Here is a 23,286-nt window from a genome sequence, read left to right as displayed (position 1 = left end):
ACGCCCTCCACTTTGCCGGCACCACACCACGGCTTCCCTGCAGCGGCCGGCAAAGGACTGGACTTCGAGTTAAATCCACCAAACAAGGACAGATAAGAAAAAAGCGTTAGTGACTCTACGACTGGCAACTTCTGTGGGACCCTTTTTTCTTGCTCTTCTTTCTTTCCTTCGCTAATGTTCCTCTTAACTAAAATGAAATACAGATAAATAAAACACTGGGCTTTAATGATGATGGTAGGAAAGAGTAAATTTAGTTATTCTTACAAAATGATACGACTATAATAAATTACTTCTGTTTGGCTTAATTAACGTCTTATTTCTTTCTTTTTTTTCTTTTCTTTGTCCTTGATAGCTGTATTTGGTCTGTCTCTTCTATTTCCCGTCACTTTCTTCTCTCATCCCTCCTTTTGTGCATCTCTTCTTCCTTTTTTTGTTCTCTCTTCTCTATCTCCCGTCGTCCCTTTCTCCCCATCACTTCTCCCTATATTTGTACTTTCTTCTAGCCCCTTCTTCTCCATTTAGTTTTTTCTCTCATCATTTATTGTTTTCTCTCCTCCTTTCTCTTTCACTCCTTATTCTCTACAAACAGATCTAAAAAGAAATCAATATGACGGTAACAGGTTGATGATTAGATAAACCAAATGCATAACTAGATAGATATATAGATAGTAGAAGGATGGATAGATAAACATATAGACAGATAAAACATGTAGAAAGATTAATAGATAGATATAAACATAGATAAATGTATACAAATGCATCCTAGATAGATAGATATATAGAAAGAAAGAAGGACGGATAAATAAACATGTAATTAGATAGAGCATGTAGTAAGAAAGATAAACAAAATATAAACATAGATAAAAACATGTAGAAAGATTGATAGATAGATGTAGATAGAGATAAATGTAGCAAATGCATCCTAAATAGATAGATATATAGAAAGATAGAAGGACGGATAGATAAACATGTAATTAGATCAAACATGTAGAAAGACAGATAAATAAAAAAAACATAAACAATACTAAATGTAAGTGGACAAACTGATTCGAATTGAGATTAACGAAACTCTATATACCAACACAAGCTTTCCAACAAGACAAAAAACACAACTTAGGTTTAATTCAATATTAGTACAACTCTCTCTCTCTCTCTCTCTCTCTCTCTCTCTCTCTCTCTCTCTCTCTCTCTCTCTCTCTCTTATTAGCAACATATTCTGCAGCCACAGATTCCACGTGCATTGCAGAGATATTACCTGAGCCATGAGTGAGCAGGAAACTAACAGGAGAGAAGAAAAAGACGCTTGACTTCACTTGCCGGCAGCTCGAGGTGAACCTTGGTGAAACTTATGTCAGGAATTCACGACCGACATTCAGAGAGAGAGAGAGAGAGAGAGAGAGAGAGAGAGTCAGAACCGCAAATAGATAAACAGAAAGATACAGAAATCAAAGGAGAAAAACGTCGAAATAACAAATCAAACTCTCTCTCTCTCTCTCTCTCTCTCTCTCTCTCTCTCACACACACACACACACACACACACACACACACACACACACACAAGCCAGAGGACCGGGGTTCGATTCTCCGGCCGGGTGGAGATATTTGGGTGTGTCTCCTTTCACGTGTAGCCTTTGTTCATCTAGCAGTGAGTAGGTACGGGATGTAAATCGAGAAGTTGTGACCTTGTTGTCCCAGTGTGTGGTGTGTGCCTGGTCTCAAGCCTATCCGAAGATCGGAAATAATGAGCTCTGAGCTCGTTCCGTAGGGTAACGTCTGGCTGTCTCGTCAGAGACTGCATCAGATCAAACAGTGAATTACACATACACACACACACACACACACACACACACACACACACACACACACACACACACACACACACACACACACACACATACAGGACACCATACAGCAGCAGACACAACTAACAAAACATAACACAATATAATACAATACAAACACAAACACACACACACACACACACACACACACACACACACACACACACACACACACACACACACACACACACACATACACAGAAACGCATCACCTACCACACAAAAATATAATAAAAGCATGCCAAAAACATCACATAATAATAACACAACACACACAATAAAGTATCCTTAAAACACGATACCAACACACCGACACACCAACACACCACGCAACACAACAACACACCACCACAAAACACCAACAGCAGAAGTTCAAGTCTATAACGATGACATGTATAAAAAGTGACACATTACTCCTCTTTTTATTACCCGAGGAGAAGGAGGAGGAACAGGAGGACGAGGAGGAGGAGGAGGAAAAGGAGGAAGAGTGCAAGGTATATGAGGAATGTCTGTCTCATTTTTAAGCCGTGCCTGGCGAGTTTGGTGAGGTCGTGCGAGGAGTGAGTGGCGGGATGAAGGAGGCGAGGAAAGGGTCTTCTTGGGTTACCTAGTGATTAAAGAGGGAGAGGAGGAAGGGGAGTGAGAGCAAGGAAAGAGGGAGACCAGGTGAGCCAGTGAAATTGTGCCTAATTAAGTTATCTCATAGGTCGTGTGCGCTACCGTCTCTTTGTGGTTTACTTTTAGCCCACTTCCTTTCCCTGTTGTGGATGTGTTTGTATTATTTCTCAGCTTCGTTTGTCTTAAAGTTGAGCTGATCTTTAAAGGTGATAGATTTAGAGTTTTGTTTATCATGATGCTTTTTGTGAATATGTGTGAGTGAAAATTATGTTAACTCTAGTATAAGAGGATTAGTCGAAATTTTGTTAACCCCCTTCAATACTGGGATATATTTTTTACCTAGAAATTTGGGTACGATTAGATTATTTTATTGATATTAGGAAGGGTCTATGGAGGTCAGAAGATTAATGGCCACAGTCTTTACTATTTTAATCAACCACATGAATTTCTGAAGCTGTATAAAATCACCAAATAGTAAGCAAAATGAATATGGAAACGCGTCATGGTACTGAAGGGGTTAACAGTTCTATTTTCTTCTCAAACTAGTGTTAACATAATTTTGACCCATCCTCTCATACAAGTGGTTAAGATTATTTTGACTCATCCTGTATATCAATCAGCTTTTTTGTTGGCTGTCCTTTGGTACACCTTTCCTTAATTATGTAGCACTTTGAGACATCTTTACTCGTTATACAGCCACATTCAATCATCCAACTAGAAAGAAATCTCTAAATGTATTATTATTCATCGAACTTTCATGTATTGTTATTGTTGTTGCTAATTCCTTTGTGTTGTAGTGAAAGAGTCAAGTGTCAATATACTTATACTAAAGAAAGAAAAGAGTGGAAATTTTTCTATTACTAAGAACTACACATCCAAAAAATCATCCTTCGCATTTCTAATTACCTCGGGGTCACATTGGAATCATTTATGAGAGACTTTTTCACCCTTTTCTAAATAAATGACTGAAAATACCAGTTTACTTATCAATGAAACATAAAAACACTAATAAAAACCTTAACAGCTTAAACTAAAGCAAAATAATAAAAAAAAATGTTTTATTTCACTGGCATTCTAATTATTTTCTTTTGTGTTTGCATGTATTTGAGGGGATATTTTTTTTCTGTATATGTTTTTTTTTTTTTATGCCCTTAGTCGGTCTTCTCATTCCATGATAGATAAATAAATAAAATGAACATGATATTAAATGAGATAGACCTTTAATGGTAAGAAAACACTAATATACATGTTGTTATTGAAGCATGTATTATTTATTCTCTGTACTTAGTTACGAATCATCTCCCAGCTTCCACATTTAGCCTCGTAAACCGCATCTGGCAGTCTGTTTTAGTGGGCTATTTCATTATTTATGGTTATTTGTATTGTTATTGTTACGATTATGACGCACTCGATATTAGAGACCTCGGGGCAGCGATGCGAAGGAATGCATGTCAGTGTATGAATGTAGGCGCCTTGTATCGACCATTCCTGTATTTCTTGCAAGTTAAAATATCGATCATTATTCATTTTATCTATTTTTTTTTTGCTCATTTATATAAGCATAAAAGTTTACTTTACTTTATTTTAGTCTTTTTTCTGTGAGTCTCGAGAAGTCTTCCCGAGGGCAACATATTACAGAAATAGCCACTCGATTTGCTGGTCTTAAAAGTTAATCATAGAAACAAGAAAAAAATAAAAATGTTGGTAATTAACATCCTGGATTATTTCACTGTTGCTTCAAAGGTCTCACTTGCAACACACTACGCGTACAGAGCCTTGCCTTCATCAGATGCCGCAAAGTGAGCAAATGTGAATCATTACTATAACACTAAATTCAAAAGTTCCCAAATGCACTCCATAGCCGTAGCTTTGCATAATCTTCCACTTTTCGGTTTTTCCTTCATTTTAGTAATTTTTCTCGAATACTGAACCATAAAATTACTTAACAATACTTGGCAGTGACGAAAACATGCAAAGTATAGACGCTTATCTTTCACTCTATATACACGGGGATGTAGCTCAAATGGTAGAGCGCTCGCTTAGCATGTGAGAGGTACGGGGATCGATACCCCGCATCTCCAGGTTACTTTTACACGGTGAGAAACATTCAGGGTCTTGAGAACTTTACCCTGTGAGATTGACAGGAACTAGAGGAGGCGTCTCGTTTATAGTAAGTTTGGTTTTTATCTACAAAAATAAGTCACTGGTATTACTTTCACACACACACAAGAAGCTGCTTTAAGTGTTTCTGTATTTAGTTCGATGTAGTTTTCGTGTTTAGGACATTAATCTATGCTTTCTGAGTGGTGTAGCGTTTTGGTTTACTGTCAGGTGTAATAATTATGAATAATTTATCACTGTTTATCAAATGTAGAATGTTTATGCAAATCATGCAGCGGGGGCATCAGACATATATAATATACACATATACTGATTGAAGCAGAGAAAACATAATAGTGTTCAATGCCTCAAAACTCAAATTCCTCCATCTATCAACTCGACACAACCTTCCAGACAATTATTTCTCTTCTTCAGTGAAAATCAGCTGTCCCCATCTTCTACACTGAATATTTTAGGCCTGTCCTTTACTCATAATCTAAACTGGAAACTTACATCTTATATCTTGTTAAAACAGCTTCTATGCTTTTTGAGGCGTTTCCGCTAGTATTTTTCACCTCTTAAACAGCTAACTCTGTACAAGGGCCATATCGTCCATGTATAGCGAGAATCCACTCACAGTTGTTGTTTTTTTTTTTTTTTACATAGGGTGAAATCAAAATCTTTTCTTCTTATCAACTCCTCTCCTCCAACTGACTGTCTTCAGCCTCTTTCTCACCGCCGAAATGTTGCATCTCTTGCTATCTTCTACCGCTATTTTCATGTTAACTGCTCATTTGATTTTGCTAACTGTATGGTTCCCCTGCTCATGCGGCCTTTCAGACCTGCAAGAGAACTGACAACTAAGTGGGCTTTTTTTATATTTTTTGTCGCCCTAGATCAGCTTTCCCTTCTTAAAACACACACACACACACACACACACACACACACACACACACACACTCACATGCACATGCAGATTACTCGATTCTTGAACCTAGAACCAGGATGTATCTGGCAACGGTACGGAACCACCAAATACTACGCCATGAGGTAAAGAAATGAAATCACTGCTTCAATAATATCGATCCCTCTCAAGAGAGATTGTTGATATCTACATGATTAAATAAAAATAATCTTTTTTTTTCACTTTTAATTTTGCGTGTTTAGCATGGTGGTGATAAGCTATTAAATGGAAGACATTTTTTTTTTTTTTTATAAGTTGTGTGAGAACAGTCATTAACTGTGAGCATCTCGTGTAAAATCTCCATAAACACGTATCATTATTCTTTTTGCGAAAGTATAGTAAGATTTGTCAATTTGACGTTATAGCATAGATATACTGATGAACGTAATTTGGTAGCATTTGTTACAGTAAAAGATAAAAAAATGAATAAGTAAATAAATAAATAAATGCATCTGGTGACACCGGAGATTTTTCTATTTGTGTGTGACTAGAAGTTTCCATCACGTTCCTCTCGCAGCACGGAAAGGTACACGATGAAAGGCTGGTGTAAAATATACGTAAAAACATGTTCGAGGTATCTCTTTTAAAAACATGAACAAGTATCGAAAAAGGCCAATGATTTCACAAATTGGTATTGTACAAGTTATCGATTCATGGTTTTCACCACTTTCACTGATGCCTGGAGGTATGCACCACCTAGTTATTGTAACCGTTTGCCGCTCACTTATTGATATAATTCAAACAAAATAAATCTGAATTGAAAAATACCACCCATTTTCTGTTCTCGTGCAATAATACAAGTACTCGTTGCTTCAATTCCGGTCGAAAATTTATACGTACTTATATTTATATATTTTTTGTGTTTGTGATCACTAGTCTGTACTATCTTGTTAAAAGACATAAATCTGCATCGAAAAGGACCATTGATTTTTCTATTAGTGCGTGGGAACATCTATTAATCGAGAGACGGTGGCCGCGTGTAAGTGTTGGTTTTGTCGCGCATAAAGAACTCTCACACCCGCCACCGCGGGCTACATAACTCACACGCGGGGCGATACGCAAGTACAGGTCTGTATTAGATAGATACAAATCTCCTCGGGCAATATTTCACCTCAAAGGTCGCTTCTTTATCACCCTGAACAATGAAATATCTTATCAGTATTGAGTTCCTTGTGAATTATAAGGGTAATGCGTCCCAGTCCCCACCATGCCCCACTATCCCCACCATCACCACCGTCCCCACCGTCCCCCGCGGCACAAGTAGGAGAGGCAGGAAGTCATGTACCACGGCCGCCAGTTCCACGTACCCCTGGGGCTCTTGGACGATCCTGGGGCGCTGAGGCTCAATTGTCTCACTAGTAAAACGCAATGATGTTCAGTAAAAGAAACAAAGAATGGTGAAATTGAAGAAAAAATTGGAGGAAATGTTGAAAAATGTTGAAGTTGTTGACTTGCTTTGCCTTTCAATGTTATATTTACTGTTGTAGTTGTTATTATTGTTGTTGTCATTGATTTTGCTAGTGGCGTTGCTACTACCACTATTATTATTACTACTACTACCATCACTACTACTACTACTACTACTACTACTACTACTACTACTACTACTACTACTACCACCACCACCACCACCACCACTACCACTACCACTGCCACCACCACCACCACCACCACCACCACCACCACCACCACCACCACCACCACCACCACCACTGCCACCACCACCACCACCACCACCACCACCACCACCACCACCACCACCACCACCACCACCACCAATAATAATAATAATAATAATAATAATAATAATAATAATAATAATAATGCTGCTGCCACCACTGCTACTACTACTACTACTACTACTACTACTACTACTACTACTACTACTACTACTACTACTACTACTACTACTACTACTACTACTACTACTACTCTCACCACCACCACTACCAATACTGCATAACTCAACGTAACATTCTCAATACACACATAATACTCAAAATAAAACCAAGTTACAATACGAAATAACATGAAACCAAGTATCGAAGAACAAAACTGATACTGAATTATGAAGGAAGACTGTGCTTGTAAATTATGAAGGAAGAGAGATAAAAAAAGAAATATAAAAGGAAAATAAGAGAAAAGGAGACAGGTGGGAAAGACAGTTGGCCAGGTAACCGCAACAGAAGCAGGAACATGAAGATCAATCAAGGAAAGGAAGATATCAAGGCAATATATCAAGAAATACTGGGGAAATAGACTCGGAAAATGTGTGTGTGTGTGTGTGTGTGTGTGTGTGTGTGTGTGTGTGTGTGTGTGTGTGTGTGTGTGTGTGTGTGTGTGTGTGTGTGCTATTTTTATGGCATATCTGGGATGAATCGCTGCCAAGGTAAAAGGCCTGAATGGTAACACTGACTCTCTCTCTCTCTCTCTCTCTCTCTCTCTCTCTCTCTCTCTCTCTCTCTCCTTACCGCCGCAGCACATACACTGGTAACGCTGATCCCAAATCCTGCGAAATCAACTTTGGATGATAAAAAAAGAAATAATAAAAAAAAATGAAAGAAAAAATAGAAATAGATGACCAAAAAATACACAGAAACTAACCAACTAATAATTTTGTAACTAATTAATTTACTAATAGTCTAATTCATGGACAGGCAAAATATATAGATAAATAAATCCAAATAATAATAAAAAAAATGATAATAAACACAGAGACACGAGAAAAAAAAACGAAGAAGGAGAAAATAGAAGTAAAATATTTATTATAAAAACAACAAAATTCCTTCAACAAAATATGAATAAACCACATTTTTTATGCACACACACACACACACACACACACACACAGAGAGAGAGAGAGAGAGAGAGAGAGAGAGAGAGAGAGAGAGAGAGAGAGAGAGAGAGAGAGAGAGAGAGAGAGAGAGAGAGAGAGAGAGAGAGAGAGAGAGAGAGAGAGAGAGAGAGAGAGAGAGAGAGAGAGAGAGAGAGAGAGAGAGAGAGAGAAGGAAAACGATGCACCTTTGATGAATTAGATAAGAAAAAAAAATCCCAGCTTTCAGAAACACACGAGGGAACAAAACAGGAAGGAGTCAAAAGGATGAAAGAAAGAAGATGAAGGGAGGAGAAAAAGATGGACACTCGTCAGCACAAAGAGGACAAAAACATTAAAGAGGAGGAGGAGTAGGAGGAGGAGGAGGAGAAGGAGGAGGAGGAGGAGGAACGAATAGGCTGAGACAGAAGTGGGAAGGGCGAGGCAGGTAGTGAGATAGAGAGCGACAGGGATGTGGGCGTGAGGACGTGAGGACTTGGTGAGGACGGCGGGCGGCACATGAAAGGAAGAGCCAAGGGTGCCACGGTGCCTCAAACATCAGAAGGCAAAGAAGGTGTGTGTGTGTGTGTGTGTGTGTGTGTGTGTGTGTGTGTGTGTGTGTGTGTGTGTGTGTGTGTGTGTGTCTTAAGCTCAGTAATTGTTTGGTAATCATTTTATCTTCATTATCATTATCACCATTACCATCACCCTATACTCCTCAAATAAATACTATAACCTCTCTCTCTCTCTCTCTCTCTCTCTCTCTCTCTCTCTCTCTCTCTCTCTCTCTCTCTCTCTCTCTCTCTCTCTCTCTCTTTCAGGACATGTGACCCAATAACATTCTACGTAATTTTGGGCTTGATTTTATATAATGAAGAGAGACAAAGGTCAAGGACAACGAAACTACGAGAAGATATAAAATAAAGAAAAAAACACCCACTGAGATGCCGGTTCCCTTACTTCCTTCATTAGCAGATCTTTAGTCCCTAACTGTTTTTTTTTTTCGTTTTTCCTTTTTTTTACTGATAACCAGTCACCTCTGCATCAAAAAGGGAGACATGATGATGAGAAAGCGTAAAAAAAAACACACTGGCAATGAGCAGAGAAGATTGGTTTGGTTTTGGTCATGCCTAGCTGCGGCAAGGCCCATCCTCGCCCCAGCACGTGAGGCAGGCAGGAGGAGGCGCACGAGGCAGGCCCAGGGGTGAGGCAGGTTGGACCAGTTTTAATATCACACAACAAGGGACTAATAATTTCGCACAATCTTGAAAATTACAATTGCATTAACGCTATTAATTTCCTTATCACGGAACTGTGAAGTAACATCACAAAGCCACACACGAGACATGCCGCAAAGAGAGAGAGAGAGAGAGAGAGAGAGAGAGAGAGAGAGAGAGAGAGAGAGAGGGGTAGGAAGGGAGGGTATGAGGACTCAGTGAAAGACCTCAACTATTTATGACGACAAAGATCAATAACATTAACCCCGCCACCGGAGATCACCTGGCGATACCTGCACCGATACCTGGCTTGTCTGCGGCGGGCATCTTCCTCAGTCAATAGAGTGATTTACTTCATCCATAAATTTGACAGTGAACCCGAGAGTTTATGCAAATTGCACATTTTACTGCCACGCCCCACCAAACCCGCCAATATTTGGAGAGATTATGCAGATCGCTATCACGTAAGGACACACATGCGGCGTGTTCCGTGATGGACTGCACGGGAAATATATTGATCTCGCCGCCGCTAAACTGCTGCTGTGCTGGAGACAATGCGCTGCCGGGGAGGCGAAGAGAGCCACAAGAGCCAGGCGAGACAAGAGGCAGCCACGCAACAACTTGAGAAAAAAGTGAAGAGAAGAGAGTGAAAAAAGTGGACTTTCTACTTTTTCACACCCCGTCCGTCCAGTCACTTCATTCATGGACTCCACAATGTTTCATTCATTCATACCTGGCAAAGCTGCCTGACTGCGTATTTCCTGCGACTTTTCCTTATGTAAAGTCTGAGAAAAAGGAAGAGTTTATGTTATTTTCTATCCTTTCACTGCCAAAATCATCTTTAGTTGATGTTTAAAGGAAAAAATGCTTGTGTGAACTAAAAAAATATTTGAATTGACGTACACACACAAAAAAAGAAAAGAAGAAAAAAATAGGGACAGTGTATAAGACAGATTTTTTTTTCCTGTATTTTATCTTTCCACTATTGGAGTTTTCCTTGTTTAACATTCAAAGCACGAGAAAAGTACATGAATAGAAAGAATTCATCAACCTGCAAAACAAAGTATATAAAAAGAAAAGAGGGAATGAATAAGTTAATCTTGGTCTTTTCTAAGCTACCAAAGAATATACGAGTTTAATATAAGTTTAAAATAAGCACTTAATATCTAAAACATTGCAAGACGTACAGAAAAACTGGTCGAGTAGTGAAAGTGTTAAAGAACAAGAGAATTATCTTTAAACCTTATAAAACCTGTGAAGAATTTCCGCATCGTAAAAAGAGAGCAAAATTAATTGAATTATGCGCAATTTTTATTAAGATTTTCTCTTTTTATTGATAAGATGCAAACATTGCATTGAGTTGGAGGAAAGAACCAGGTAATATACACTTTTGTATGTGTGTGTGTGTGTGTGTGTGTGTGTGTGTGTGTGTGTGTGTGTGTGTGTGTGTGTGTGTGTGTTCCCACCTTTGGCTATATGGCCATTAAACATAAGTACCAATTAGTGTGATTGCATGAACACACACATACACACACACACACACACACACACACACACACACACACACACACACACACACACACACACACACACACACACACACACACACACACACACACACACACACACACACACACACACACACACACACACACACACACACACACACAGTCGCACGGTGAAGTACAACGACAGCAGTATAAACAGAAGAGGGAGAAGAACATGAGGTAAAAGAGGATACGGCAGCAGTGGAGGAAAAGATGAACTTAAAAGATAATGAGGACGAGTTAGACAGGAAAACAGCCGAAGGAGAAAGTCGCCTCTTACGAATAGCGCATTGAAAGACAAGAAGCAAAAAGCGATAAGGTATGTACGTAAAAAAAAAAAAAAATGCAAAAGAAGTATATGTAGAAAGGATAATGTGATAAACTTGTGCCTTGCTCGACACACTACCGGGAAGAAACTCAATTTGATGTGTAGAAGGAAAATTTAATAAAGGAAAATGCGAGATGGTGATGTAAATACAATAAAAAAAAATATTCAGAACGAAAAAAATATACGGGGAAAATCTGCGAAAAAAAAAATGAAATTAAGATACTGTGAATAGTGATTCGAATGGAAAGGAATGGGAGACTTAAATGCAAATAGAAGTAAACAAAGTGAAGAAAAAAAATGATAACGTTTTTAGGGAATAAAGGAATATGGAGGGACTGGTAAACACACACTCATACATACACACACACACACACACACACACACACACACACACACACACACACACACACACACACACACACACAATGATGGAACACAATTTGAAAGATGAGAAAGTGCAAACAAAATGTTATGAAATACAATTCACTAAAACAAATAATCGTTTTGCTAAAAAGTAAATTAAATAAAAGAAAATATTGGACGTTCATAGATTAGTATAAATCATATCACTTTTAAAGGAAAATTAACAGAAAATAAATTATGAAAACTTATGAGATTAAGATACAGAAAAAATCAACAAATATATTAGATGAAAAGTCTTAAAACTAAATGCAAGAAAATAATAAATTTATTTACATGTAAGCAACTTCTGCACTAAAATTATTTGCACTGACTACGTGTGGAGATTATAAAGCAAAATTAAACGACAAAAGAGGATAATACAATAGTCGGAAAATAATGATGAAAAATAAGAAATAAGATAATAAGCCAAGATAATTGCTACATTTTACTGATAACAATACAGACTTCTTCAGATAGACAGATAAATAGAGATAGATAGATAGAGGGAGAAAAATAGATACATACATACATAAATAGATATATACATAGATAGATAGAGAGAGAAAGAGAGAGAGAGAGAGAGAGAGAGAGAGAGAGAGAGAGAGAGAGAGAGAGAGAGAGAGAGAGAGAGAGAGAGAGAGAGAGAGAGAGAGAGAGAGAGAGAGAGAGAGAGAGAGAGAGAGAGAAACTGAGCCATTGTTTTCTGCCTGTTACAACAATTCCTTCAAGAAATGTAAGAAAAAAGCAAAAATAGACAGGAAAAAAAGGAAAATAAATAAAAACATTTTACAAGTTTACAGTTTACAAGACCATCAAAACTATCAGTTATTTACAACTAAAACATAGACACACATACACACGACACACACACACACACACACACACACACACACACACACACACACACACACACACACACACACACACACTAATGTCACCAAAGGGATAAACAGACTGTCTTTCTAGCCCGTTACTTCAATGTTCGTCCTATGTTACGAGTGCCGTTCAGAAGACAGTAAAAATAAGATATTATATTAGATATCACTAACCTATAAAGAGCAAAAGGAAAATAATATCACATTAGAGCATATATAGCTTATCTGTAATCCTTTACTTGCAAGCTTTTCCTTTGCTGCCATTCAGAGCACAGTAAGATTACGGAACAACCATTATAACGTTGCATTAACAATAAATAGAAAAATGTTCATGGGGTATAACGTTGGTTGACGTGTCTATCTTTCTTCTATTTCCGCCGTGGTACAGTGGAACCATGCGTGCTTTGGGGTCCGAGGGGTCTCCAAGCGCACGGGTTCGAATCCTGTCCACGGTCCGAGTGTAGGTTGGGCTTCCTCACTCGGGGCAACGGTTTCCTAGCGGGTGGGCTTTGAGATAGGAGGTACCCCAAAAAAGTATCCCCTTTAGCCCATAAATTCCCGTGAAAACCCCACATGGTATAAATAAAAAAAAAAAAAGGGCAGTAGATCGTCAATTTCTTCTCATCACTTTTGATTTTTTTCCTCGATTATATATACAACCATTTCTTCCTCTAAGTAGATTGTGGTAGTGAGAAAATATAAGATGAAGCAGGTTTTATTTATTTCTGTAACGTTTTGACAGCAAGTCTTTTCTATCATAAAACTATCCGTGTAAATTCAGGTACAAAGGATGTGTCCAAAATGTTAATGGTGATTATAGGAGAAAAATATCTAACAGGTAAAGGCTTAAAGTGACGAAGTGAATTGTTGTTGCCTGCACTTGATCTTAAAATAGAAGCCAGAACAATATTCCTTCAGCCTTCTCCCTCAGCAAGGACGTCAATTACTCTCCCTAAATATGGAAGGGCACCGAACTGCATAATAAAGTAGTGAAGTGAAGGAAAAACACCAGAAAATAAAAGCTACGAATAATTTAACAGTGTGATTTATTGGCGAAGCTTAAGCACCGGGAAAAATAATAATGATAATAATGCATAATGTGACTTCAAGTATAGGAAAAAGAGGATTATTAACTTGCAGGGAATACTTTATAGAATTTAGTCCATCTGTCGACCAGCCTCGAGGCACGACCACGAAGGTACCCAGAGTGTCTTGAAGCTTTACAGTGTGGTAACTAGTAAGTAACGTTTCATCACCTCCTCATCTGATCAACACCCATAAACACTTAATTTTTAGCTGCACTTGATGAAAGACGAAGGAAAGACAGCGTGACGTCTTTGTGTGTGTGTTTGTGTGTGTGTGTGTGTGTGTGTGTGTGTGTGTGTGTGTGTGTGTGTGTGTGTGTGTGTGTGTGTGTGAGAAAATAATTTACAACTTGCAATATTTTTCTCTTTTTCCATGTAAATGAATGCTTTCCCTTGACAAGCCACGAGGCACCACCCGCCCCTAGTCTGGCCAACACTGAGCACCCAGAACCACTTAATCAAAGCAGCACTTGAAGAGAAGCGAGGAAGACAAGTGTACCTCATCAACTCTTCCTCACTCAAGTACTGTCTCGTCCCTCTACTCTCTCACTGGGGGATGGAGGGAGGTGGTAGAGAGACGTAAGAGGAGGGAGGAGAAGAGGGGAAGAAATTGAGGTGAGGGCGGAGGTTGAGGGTCCACGCGCTAGGGTCGCTTGAGAAGTTGATCTTGTTTACCTGTTTAATCTCCTTGTTACGTCGCCGCCGCCTGCCCTTGTACTGCTTCAGCCCCTCCCTCCTGCCTGTACCCTCACACTTTCTCCCTCTAATGCAGTCCCCGCTGTTATGATAAATCCACCACCTCCTCCCTTCCTTGTTCTGTTAGGTCAATCAGTCATTTTTCCCTTGCTTTACTGTCCATTCAGCCATCGCCACAACAGAAGTCTATAAGCTTTTGTTTCCCTGTCACTCTTATCACTACTATCGCTCACGTCCCTCCCCCTAGACTCTTTAGTCCCCTCGGGGTGACTGAGATATCCCTCAAGGCAGGAGTGCTGCTGTGTGAGCACTAATGGCCCTCAGGAAGACGAGTGTACCACGTCAGCACGCCGCGCCCTGACCCTCCTTGGCCTGCCTCCTCAGGATCGTCGCCTCCCACCACCAAACTGCCACAATCAATGTCACCCTTATTACAGCTACTTGCCTTCTACGGGACTCCAGCTGTCTGTCCCACACCCTGATATTATCTGCCTTCCCGTCTATCTACAATTCTGTTTTTGGAGCGCCTCGTCAGTCCAGTCCTGCCTCGCATTGCCGTGGTTACCGTCGTGGCGAGGCAGAGGTGCTCGCCGTCACTTCACTGGACACTGGCGGCAACTGATTAGGCTTTTGCTTATTCATTGACTGTTCCTCTTGCCATTTTTGCGCTTCAAGAACAAGAGTCTATCCTTTCAAGGGCAAAGATTTTCTTCGTTAATTTTCTGGCCAACAGTTTCGAGAGGCACGCCACGCCGCGCCCTTTGTAGCGGGACGGCTTACAGGCTCACACAGACCCGAACAAGACCTTCAGCAAGTGCGCAGTTTAAACTTGGCTTGGCCTTGTTAACAGTGTCAAGTTTGTGAGAAGCGGCGGACCCCAGGCACGAGTGGGACGGCTGACAAAAAGTGAACACATGTGCCGCGCAGAATAGAAGGAAAATAAATATAAACAAATACATAAAAAGTACGCTCATAAATGACAGCCATCACTTACAGATCTAAAGGCCGAGCTGATGACGAGCGGCTATAATGCGACGTGAGATAGAGACACGCTTTATTAGAGGGTTGCAGTCGATGAAGATGAGTGTGCCCCTGCGTCAGGAGGGAATAGGCGAGCCAAGGCCAGCGGCGTGATGAGGCGTGCAGGGCGCGTGGCGGCGACACACTGTCAACACAAGTGATGGCCCAGACCCTCTCACTGCCTCCGTGACTCATACACGGCTGCTGCTGCGGCTGTGCTATTTTGCTGTGGCCTCTGTGGTGCTTGTATTGATCTGTGATGAGGTGCTGTGGTGGTGATATGATCCCTGCTTTGTTGCTGTGAGGGAGATGAGACAACAATGAGATACTGTGTTTTGTGTTGCTTGTATTGGTCTTCCATAAGGTGCTGTGGTGGTGGTATAGCCTTTACTGTGTTGCTGTGGTGGATATAGGGTTCTGATTCACTGCTGTAGTTGATATTCGACATGATGTCCAGGTAAAGTTTTGTCTGTGGTGCTGCTGTGGTCTCTGATGATACTGAGGACCTAATCTAAACCTCTTTGTGATGGTGTGTTAGTGAAGTAGTCGTTGTGATGTCATGATGTAGTCGTCTTGCGCTGTCATGGTCGTGGAGTGATTCTGATTTACTCCTGGGGCTGCAGTGTGGTTGCTGTACGTGGCTGCCGTCGTGGTGCAGAATGTGGTGTTACGGTGCGTCGCGATGGTCCTCCTGTTGTTGTGATGTGCTATTAGTTAGTCAGTATCCTTTCTCTTCTCGCTCATGTCTCCCCCAGTGCTTGGTTGCTCAGAGTCAGAGCCAAAAACATTTACATGTATACTGCAGTTTTTTCCTAGGACAGAATTTCCCTCACAGTATTGGTTTTGACATCCTCTCAGACAAATTTCTGGGGCAGTGACAACACGAGATAAAGCAATATGCCATCGAAAGTATGCTTTGTACCATCTCCCTCCTATTGACCCTCCTTCCCGGCGGTCCTCCCTCCCTCCCAGCGCTGAGTGAATAATAGAAGAGGCACGTGCATAATGGAGAGAAAGTCTACTAGTCTCGCGCCGCGCACGATCACTCGGCCTCATAAACAGCCGCCCACGACTCTTTGCCGTGTTAGTCGTGTCGATGTCGCCCGCCGCGCCGTTCCACCTTCGTTTGTTTTGTCAAATCGATTCTCACCTCGCGCATTGAACTTTACACTCTGTCAGGCGGCCTCGCTGGGCACCTCTCCTCCTTTGGTCACCGTCCACTGCACTAAATTCCTTCGAGTTGAGATGGTCACTAAGTATTTTCCACACTCACTGGGTCCAGCTATTGCCAATGCTGCCTTGAGATATTAGCCAGGAGAATAATTATTATGATCCTTCACACATTATTCAGGAGTGACTCAGAGACAACTTTTTATGAACCACGTCAGGCTGGTTGGTGTAGTGTACATAAGAATTCAAGACTATAAGAAAAGAGCCACAAGAAACTAATTGCCTACCTCTTTCAGCCATAAAAAAAGATCATGAAAAATAAGGGAAATAAGAAAATGAAAAAAGCTATAAAATAAGAAGCATAAAAAATGATGGGCATCATTGTTCGTGGATTGACCAGTGATGTACAACCTCTGGGGCAATGAAGGCACACCTTACACTCACTTGCCTCACAGCGGTTCACAGGTCATGCCTCTGATGTCTGCCGCTAATGTGCTGTGATCAGTCTCACTGAGTCCGACAACAAGGAGGGATCTAGAATAGCTTTTTCTTATTTCTCTATTTACACTCTACACGTTTTAAATGAATATTAAGGAATTAAGTGTCTATTGTTAGTTTATACTAGTCAACACTAGGCAGACCTCTCACCATTGTTAGTCTGCGTCATGCCAACATCTGCAAGACATCTACATATCACTTTGATACACCATGCTTTACTTTAAATCACCTAAAAAAAAAAAAGACATAACCTTGGAACATTCATGTATTACTGAAGTAAACACTATATCAAACTAAATTTCACCCTGAATTGAGGCCCTAAACATATATTCTGATCCGAATGCATCTTAAAGCACCTTAAACCACCGAGTTACCTCAAGGAGCTGCCTTATGTAAATGAAATTTGTCTGTATTCCCCATGTCAATATGTTCACTTGTCTTGTCTTCAAGGCTCACACTTACCTACCGTCACTTACTGCCGTGTCTTCTGTGGTCATTGGCTTTTCTCTATCAAAGAGATAGAATTGAGCGTTATTATTGCCTCAGGATTATTGGGTTTTTGGTGGGTTTTCTCAATATGTCTAATAACTTTTCTTTTATCATAGAAGTGGTTAAAATTTGCAGGTGACGTTTCCTGTTTAATTAGACAACATTCTCGGACTCAAAAAAAGCAGAGGTACTTACTTAATAGCAACACTGTCTCGTCTATTAAAAGCGAAAATTTACTCCACAGATATACTAATATTCACTTTAATACACTTTAATATACAAAGGTAACCAGCCTAAGCTCAAGTTCATACAAGCCTTGCCTCGTCCCCAACCTCTTCCTGTTCCTCTTTCTAGTATTAAGGCCCAGTTGCAGGGACACTGACACGCGGAGGAAAGCGACGCGGCACCTCCTGTCCCTCGCTTCAATGTTCCCTGCCGTGTGAATTAACGGAACGGAATTCATATGATTTTTTTTTGTTCGCCCCGACAGAGTAACTGATAACATCACACAGGTGCGCGATGCTTGTCTGCAGATAATCTTGCTGGAAAATCATATGCTGGGTGTGGGAATGATATATGTAGGTAGGTAGATGGATAGATAGGTAAGTGGGTGGGAGTACATATTGTGTGTGTTGGCAGTGTGTAGGCTACGGAGGGAGTAAGTAGGTAGGTAGACAGATGGTAGAGAGAGAGAGAGAGAGAGAGAGAGAGAGAGAGAGAGAGAGAGAGAGAGAGAGAGAGAGAGAGAGAGAGAGAGAGAGAGAGAGAGAGAGAGAGAGAGAGAGAGAGAGAGAGAGAGAGAAAGGAGAACACACACACACACACACACACACACACACACACACACACACACACACACACACACACACACACACACACACACACACACACACACACACACACACACACACACACACTACGTACAAAAAAACTACCAATAACTAACACAGCAAACAAACTGAAGGCCACATTTCAACCAAGCAAGACGAAGAGTAGAATAAGGAGGAGGAGGAGGAAGAGTGAAAGGTTGCAGCAGTAGAAGGAGGAAGAGGAGAAAGGAACTGGAGTAGGGGAAGAGGCGGGCGGCGTATCAAAGAGTATCGACGGGGGACGAGGCGGCGTCAGCTTGCAGCCAGGTAACATCACAGAGCCCTCCAAACAGGATTACACGTCACCCACTCACTGCCTGACGCTGTGTGGGCCGCCGAGCCGAGACCCGCAGCCTGCAGCCACTGGGTTAACCTTGCCACTAAGATACGCAACAATTCACACCACTGGGAGAAATGTACAGGAACTTCGCAAATTCGTGTAAGAGAGGGAAAAAAGGTCTAAATATATATCTCATAATTTCTATGAGCGACAATGTACAGAATCTTCGCCAACACTCGTAAAAAGAGAAGTGGGGTTAAAAGAAAAGTCAATTGTTAAATACATCAAAATCTAAAATCTTTGCCATGCACATAAGATACAAAAAAGGAGGTTAAATGAATAAATTTTACATTTCTAACCACAGTAGTATCTAGAACATTTGCAAACCTTAATGAGGAAGAAAATGGTTTAAAAGAATAATTTTCCAGCCATTATAATGTCAAGAACCTTTACAAGTCTCGTTAACGTGGAAAAGAGGCTGAAGGGAACAAAACGTCGATCTCTATCCAATACAATATCAAGACGTGGCTGCAGGTGTGTGATTAAGGACACGTGCCCAGGTGGCAGGAGAAAGGGTTAAGGGGACCGAGGCAAGGTGACTCATACTATGCTATTCAGTTTAAAGAAAACTTTCACTGCATCTTGTTTTCTATCATATTAAACTTATTACTTCCTTCTTTACCCTCTTTGCTGATGATAATTGTATGAGAACTGTTCTTTGTATTCAAGTATTCCTACTATATGAAGAACTATAAACTGAATTAAAAAAGTGGAAGGTATTTAATAACTTTCTTGGCTCTCACAGGTGTCTTTTACATGTTAAACTTCCTCTCCAATGCTATATTCAAGCTTAAGGGAAGGCAACTGCAGCCGACCAAGATACCATTCCTGTTCACCTTAAGCTTTGTGTTACGAAGATAGTTATCTTGATTGGCTATTGGTTGTTTGCATTAAAATCACGTTTAGGAAAACACTTAATAGCTATCTGCTATGGTAAACAAAAGACAAGATATCCGTCTATTTATCAGCAATCTATTTACCTATCAATGTATCTATCTGGCCTTCTGTTAACCTATACTTTTATCTCTCTACGTCTCTTTCCACGTATGGTTACTCAGTCACTTATCACCTCTCTCTCCCTCAGCCCGTCATCCTCTTAGTCCCTTGTTCCCTCTCCCCTCATTCTCCTGACACCTCAGCTCGTGTCTCGCAGCCCCTTCCCGGCACCGCCCCCCTTTGAGTATCACAGTCCCTTCTTGCCCCCATGACTTGGCCACGTCCCAGACTCCCGTCCAATAAGTTGTGATAAACACTCGAAACTAAATCTCTCTCTCTCTCTCTCTCTCTCTCTCTCTCTCTCTCTCTCTCTCTCTCTCTCTCTCTCTCTCTCTCTCTCTCTCTCTCTCTCTCTCTCTCTCTCTCTCTCTCTCTCTCTCTCTAAACATACATGACAAAATGAGAATAAGGAGGAGGAGGAGGAGGAGGAAAGAGACGATTAACCTTAAATGTGAACCAATCTCCTTGATGGAGCCCTAGATCTGCGCCAGTTTTTATGCCTAAGTGTTTTATATAGATATTGTCACGTGTAAGCCTGATAGCTTCCTGCAGCTTCTTTATCCTATTTAATTTTTTCGTGTGTTCTAATGGTGATACAATTTCACTCCTCAGTTCTTGCCTCCTAGTTCATCCCTCTCACCCATCACCCTCAACATCACCCAACCACCGGCCACCCATCACCTTCCCCATAGTCCCATCATCCCTGACCAAACAGCCCCACATCCCCGCCACTCATCACCTCTAATACCACAGCCCCTTCACCCATCACATAGTCCCCTCACACATCAAAGCTGAACCCACAGTCCCTTCACTCGTCACCCTTGGCCTCACAGCCCCACCGTCTTCCCTCGCTCACCACAGAACCCCCGCCCGTCTCACATTGCCTGGGCGTGAATGGGCGATAGCAGGTCTCACCGTCTTGTTCTCGTGGTAATGAGCTTCCCCAGATCCATCACGTAAATTAGAGGGCCGGAGACGTACACAATTTCCCCGCATTATCCGCGTTAAACTCGTATTAATCACCCACCTGACTTGCCCACGGGGTCTGTCCGCTGCCCTGCCTTGCCCTGTCTTGCCTCGCCTTGTTTTGCTCCTCTAACTCTGATGTTCTTCGCTACTGCTACTAATGTGCAACAATAACTGAAGATTTATATAGCACACCCTTTCAATACTGCGACACATTTCTGCCTTGAGATGTGTGTACGATTAGACCATTTTATTTACATTAAGAAGAGTCTATGGATGTCAGATGATTAATTGCCACAGTTTTCACTATTTTAATCCACCACATGAGTTTTTGAAGCTGTATAAAATCATCAAATAGAATGAATATGAAAACGCTTCCCTTTCACGCAGTTTCTCTCCACTACCAAATCTTCTTCATGGCAATAATAACTGAATGGTGTATGTTATATCAAATTTATAAGAGAAAGACACCTATACACTTTGTCTTCTCAGCAATGTGCACACTGCTATCAAGTCACGGGAAGTCTTGCATCATTCATATTTATAACAACAAGCCGTTCACTCACTCGGTCTCACATCTCTCACCAGGATACTCTTTGCTAATGCCCTATCCTATACACAGCTAAGGATTCTAGGTATTGTCTTCCATTTGTAACAGACAGGGAGGGAACACTAATCTTTCCACCTGTATTACATCCTATGAAACCTAAGAATCTCACTAACCATCATGCAGACACACACACACGCACACACACACACACACACACACACACACACACACACACACACACACACACACACACACACACACACACACACACACACACACACACACACACACTACCCGCTGCTCCTTGCTACTGTGGCGTCTTGTATGTAACAGTATACCTGAAGGCTGCCTGTTACATTGTTCCTACGAGTATGCCATCCTGCCGTCCACACTGCATGATTCAAATACTTGTGCAAACAGAAACCCAAATCAAAATTCTCCTCCTCGCAAAACACAACAAGGAAGGTCACGTCATATGTCGCTTCGTCACTCAAGCTGTTTCTTTAACCTTTTTCTCCCTCTTTTTTTTTTTTCCATGTTGCATTTCTTACCCTTCCTCGAGAACACCACACCTCTCCTTCTTCTCTTCCTTTTCCTCCTCCTGATTCTCCTCCAGGCTTATATTCATACATCTTTTGGCCACTTTCACATGAATAAGAACAGGATGGTCAGCACTGGTTATGAGTTGTAAAGACTGCCTGCTCTGGTTCTTTCGAATGGCAGTGTTAGTTTTAATGTTAATGTGTTGTACTACTAGAAGTCAATGTTATTAGTGGTATGGTGGTGGTGGTGATAGTACTGATGCTGATGGTGGTAGTGTTAGTGAAATTAATCAGAAGGAGGAGGAGGAGGAGGAGGAGGAGGAGGAAGAGGAGGACGAGGAGGAGGAGGAGGAGGAGGAGGAGGAGGAGGAGGAGGAGGAGGAGGAGGAGGAGGAGGAGGAGGAGGAGGAAAACGAAGGAAGTGGAAGATGAAGGAAGGGTAGGAGGAGAAAGAGGAGGAAGAAGAGAAAGAGAAAGAGAAGGAGGAAAGGAGGAGGAGAAATTCTTATAAAAAGGTCACACGTGAGACAAAAAAAAAATGAACAAAAAGAGAGGAGCAAAAAAAAATGACTATGTGTGAATGAAGCTGAAGACAAAAGCAGCAAAGTGACGTGAGAAAAACAACACAGAAACTTGCAAGAAAATTAATGCGTGTGTGTGTGTGTGTGTGTGTGTGTGTGTGTGTGTGTGTGACGATGTATCCTCACTTGTCACCTCCTCTTCTCTCTTTTTTTTCCTTAATCACAAAATTCTAACACCCTCTTATTAACCCTCTAATTATCATGACGCGTTTCCATACCTATTTTGCTTACTATTTGGTGGTTTATACGGTTTCAGAAACTTTATGTTGGGGGATTAAAACAGTGAAGACTGTGGCCTCCATAGACCCTTCCTCATGTCAAATAAAAATGGTCTAATCGTACAAAAAATCTTAAGGTAAAAATATGTCCCAGTACTGAAGGTGTTAATCTTACAGCGCAGATAGAATAAGACTTACTGTATTCCAACACCAGCATAATTTTCCTTCACTCTTGTTCTTGTATACATGCCAAGCTAATCACGGCCTTGAAACACACCACTTCCTGTCACCACCTCTCTCAGTCTCTCCTCAAGTCGCACTCAATCTTGTATTCAAACAGCTCAAACAATTCTGAGCTTCACCTCCATTATTTCGAAAGGCTTTATTTAAATTTACACGAGTTTTTTTAAGGTGTTTTTATGGTCCTAGAGGCAACGTGACAAGATTTTTACATTATTAAATGAAGAAACACTCTAGAAATTTCCTAATCATCTTTGCTGCCCTGGAAAATAGTCGTGGTGAGAGAGCAAAGCTTTTCTGAATAAGAGCCTCAGTCACAAGG

At 40.9% G+C, this 23,286-nt stretch overlaps 1 protein-coding gene and 1 non-coding gene across 4 annotated transcripts in view; both read left to right on the top strand.

Annotated features, from left to right (window-relative positions):
• LOC123517611 (GATA-binding factor C-like) overlaps nucleotides 1-23,286 on the top strand; it is a 222,642-nt gene that overhangs the window by 186,336 nt on the left and 13,020 nt on the right. The window lies entirely within an intron of this gene.
• Trnaa-agc lies at nucleotides 4,468-4,540 on the top strand. Its single transcript has one exon. It is a non-coding gene; the product is annotated as a tRNA-Ala (tRNA).

Source organism: Portunus trituberculatus, chromosome 42 (genome assembly GCF_017591435.1).
Source record: "Portunus trituberculatus isolate SZX2019 chromosome 42, ASM1759143v1, whole genome shotgun sequence".
NCBI classification, from domain to species: Eukaryota; Metazoa; Arthropoda; class Malacostraca; order Decapoda; family Portunidae; genus Portunus; species Portunus trituberculatus.
Note: the sequence above shows the minus strand (reverse complement) of the source record. Positions and strands in the feature narration are given on the sequence as shown.